The sequence below is a fragment of the Lithobates pipiens genome, unplaced genomic scaffold, assembly GCF_037356315.1.
Source record: "Lithobates pipiens isolate NorthernLeopardFrog02 unplaced genomic scaffold, aLitPip1_a1.2 Scaffold_13, whole genome shotgun sequence".
Classification (NCBI taxonomy): Eukaryota; Metazoa; Chordata; class Amphibia; order Anura; family Ranidae; genus Lithobates; species Lithobates pipiens.
Window position 1 is genome coordinate 153806035 of NW_027507718.1, and position 3866 is coordinate 153809900.

A 3866-nucleotide genomic window follows, 5' to 3' on the forward strand; every position below is an offset into this window, starting at 1 on the left:
TGTTTACATACTCTGACCACCTCCTGTATCCTGTGTGCATGTTCTGACCACCTCCTATATTCTGTCCGCAGCCTCTAACCATCTCTTGTATCATGTCTGAAATCTCTAACTATCTCTTGTCTTTTCTCATGTCTGCAGTCTCTGAGGGGGAGTCTGGAGAGGAATCAAGTGTGAGAGCGCCGCTGGGATGGGGATTACGGGAGGAGTCAGACATGTATGGACTATGGTGAGGAGACTATAAAATCAAATCAGAGCCACCAACCTGGAGCCATCTAACAGCCCTGCACAGTGCATCTGAGAGGAGGTCAGTGACAGCGCTGTCAGGCCAGTCTGGGGGGGGGGGTCATTGATGTAATGGGGAGAGTAAATATAATAATGTAAGGAGGCACTGATATAAAGGTTTCCCCTTACATCAGTTACCCCCCCTTTACCTTAGTTGATTCACTCTGCAGAAGGCGGTCTCTAGTCACCATAGTCTCCCCCACATCACAGTTCCTGGCATTCCCCTTTACATCAGAGTCTGCAGGATTCCCCTTTGCAGTGCAAGGAAACTCAGATGTAAAGGAAAATGCTGCAGAGTATGATTTAACCACTTGCCGCCCGCCATATAGCAGAATGACGGCGGCAAAGTGGTTTCAAAATCCTGACTGGGCGTCATATGATGTCCTCAGGGAGTCCCCGGGGGCGCGCATCGCAGCGATTGTCTTTGCGGGGTGTCAATCTGACACCCCGTAACTACGATTTAGGTAAAGAGTCTCTGACTCTTGTCTCCGACAGAGACTCTTTACCATGTGATCAGCTGTGACCAATCACAGCTGATCACAGTGTAAATAGGAAGAGCTGTCACCCTAGACCACCAGGGATGCCAGTCAGTGCCCACATTGGATGCCAATCAGTGCCCACAATGGGCATCACTGATTGGCATGCATTATTGTTTGGCACTGATTGGCATCCATTAGTACAATACAATACAATACCGCCTATCAGTGCCCATCTGTGCCACCTATCAGTGCCCATCCATGCCGCCTATCAGTGCCCATCCATGCTCATCCGTGCCGCCTATCCATGCCCATCCGTGCCACCTATCAGTGCCCACCCGTGTCGCCGATCAGTGCCGCCTGTCAGTGCCACATATCAATGCCCATCAATGCCACCTCATCAGTGCCACTTCATTGGTGCCACCTCATCGGTGCCCATCAGTGCCTGTCAGTGCAGCCCCATCAGTGCCCATCAGTGAAGGAGAAAACTTACTTATTTGCAAACTTTTAGAACGGAAACAAAAAAAAAACAATTTTTTTTTTTGTTTAGCAAAAAATTAAAAACCAAAGAGGTGATCAAATACCACCAAAAGATGGCTCTATTTGTGGGAACAAAATGATAAAAATGTAGTTTGGGTACAGTGTAGCATGACCGTGCAATTGTCATTCAAAGTGAGACTGCGCTGAAAGCGTAAAATTGGTCTGGGCAGGAAGGTGTTTAAGTGCCCTGTATTGAAGTGGTTTAGGAGGAACTCTGGTGTAAGGGGTGCTCTGGTCACCAGAGACCACCTTATATCAGAGTCCACTGCATTCCCATTTACATCAGAGTTCCCACTTACATCAGGGTCTGCACCATTGCCTCTACATAAGTGTTCCCCTTTACATCAAGGTTCACAGAGATCCTCCTTGCACTGTAAGATTAGAAGGGATGGAGGCCCAGAAACATGTCCTGGGAACACAGAAAATACATCCCTTCTAATCAAACTCACGTGTCCCCTGTGTACCCTGGACCTGTCTCTGGGCCTTCATCCCTTTTAATCTTATGCCGCGTACACACGGTCAGAATTTCTGATGGGAAATGTTCGATGTTAGCTTGTTGTCCGAAAGTCCAACTGTGTGTATGCTTCATCGAACATTTGCTGTCAGAATTTCCGCAGTCAAATGTTTGAGAGCAGATTCTCAAATTTTCCGACAACTTCACTTGTTCTCGGGAAGTCCGATCGTGTGTACACAAGTCTGCCGCACAAAAGCTCACACATGCCCGGAATCAAGCAGAAGAAGCCGCACTGGCTATTGAACTTTCTTTTTCTCGGCTCGTTGTATGTCTTGCACGTCACCGCATACTTACGTTCGGAATTTCTGACAACATTTGTGTGACCGTGTGTATGCAAGACAAGTTTGAGCCGACATCCTTTGAAAAAAAATCCACGGTTTTGTTTCGGAAATTCTGATCGTGTGTACAGGGCATTACAGTGCAAGGGGGAACTCTGCGAACCCTGATGTAAAGGGGAACACTGATGTAAAAGGCAATTCTGCAGACTGTGATGTAAGTGGGAACTCTGATGTTAAAGCGGAGCTCCACCCTAAAGTGGAGCTTCCGCTCATTGGAACCCTCCCCCCCTCCGGCGCCACAATTGGCACCTTTCAGAGGGGAGGGGGGTGCAGGTACCTGTACAGTACAGGTATCTGCACCCACTTCCGGCATAGATATCTGCAGAATATACGCCCCTTTCCGCAGAATCTACGCCCCTTTCCGCAGGTCCCCCGCTGTCTGCTGGGAAACACACGGATCCCAGAGACAGCGGGGACCATCCTTATTGCGCAGTGTGACTCATGCATGCGCAGTAGGGAACCGGGAAATTAAGCCGTAAGGCTCCACTTCCTGATTCCCGTACCCAAGATGGCGGCGGCAGCAACCGAGAGACGATCGAAAGATCGGCTTCGGGTGCCGACATCGCGGGCGCGCTGGGCGGGTAAGTGTCCTTATTTTAAAAGTCAGCAGCTGCAGTATTTGTAGCTGCTGGCTTTTAAAAAAAAAAAACGGCGGAACTCCCGCTTTAATGGGAATGCAGTGGACTCTGATATAAGATGGCCTCTGGTGACCAGAGCACCCCTTACATCAGAGTTCCTCCTTAGATCATGCTCTGCTCATGCTTTTCTTTTACATCTGAGATCCCGTGCAACACAATGGAGAATCCTGCAGACTCTGATGTAAAGGGAAATGCCGGAAACTCTGATGTTGGGGCAGGTGGGGTGGTAGACTTTGGTGACCAGAGACCACCTTCCACAGAGTGAATACACTAAAGTAAGGGGGGGGGGGGTTAATAAGGTAAAATCTTTATGATCTTTTATGCCCCCTTACATTATTTTATTTACTTCCCCCATTACATCAGTGACCCCCCCCCCCCCAGACTGGCCTGACAGCGCTGTCACGACCTCCTCTCAGGTGCACCGTGCAGGGCTCAGATAGACGGCTCCAAGTTGGTGGCTCTGGTTTTATTTTATAGTCTCTTCTCCACAGTCCATATACATCTGACTCCTCCAGTAATCCCCACTCTGGCTGCACTCTCACTCTTGATTCCTCTCCAGACATCCCTTCAGAGAGTGCAGACATGATAAAAGACAAGAGATAGAGATTGCAGACATGGTACAAGAGATGGTTAGAGGCTGTGGACATGATATATGAGGTGGTAAGAGGCTGCAGGCATGGTACAGGAGGTGGTCAGAACATGTGCAGAGGATACAGGAGGTGGTCAGAGGATGTGCACAGGATACAGAAGGCAATCAAAGGATGTGGAAATGGTACAGGTGATGGTAAGAGGATGCGAACAGGATACAGGAGGCAGTCAGAGGATGTGGAAATGGTACAGGTGGTGGTCAGAGGATGTGGAAATGGTACAGGTGGTGGTCATAGGATGTGGAAATGGTACAGGTGGTGGTCGGAGGATGTGGAAATGGTACAGGTGGTGGTCAGAGGATGCAGATGGGATACAGGAGGTGGTCAGAGTAGGCCAACATGTAGGGGGAGCAAACAGAACAGAGTGGTCCCCCATGTAGTGGGAGCACACAGAGGGGTCAGTCGTGTAGTGGGAGCACACAGATGGGGTC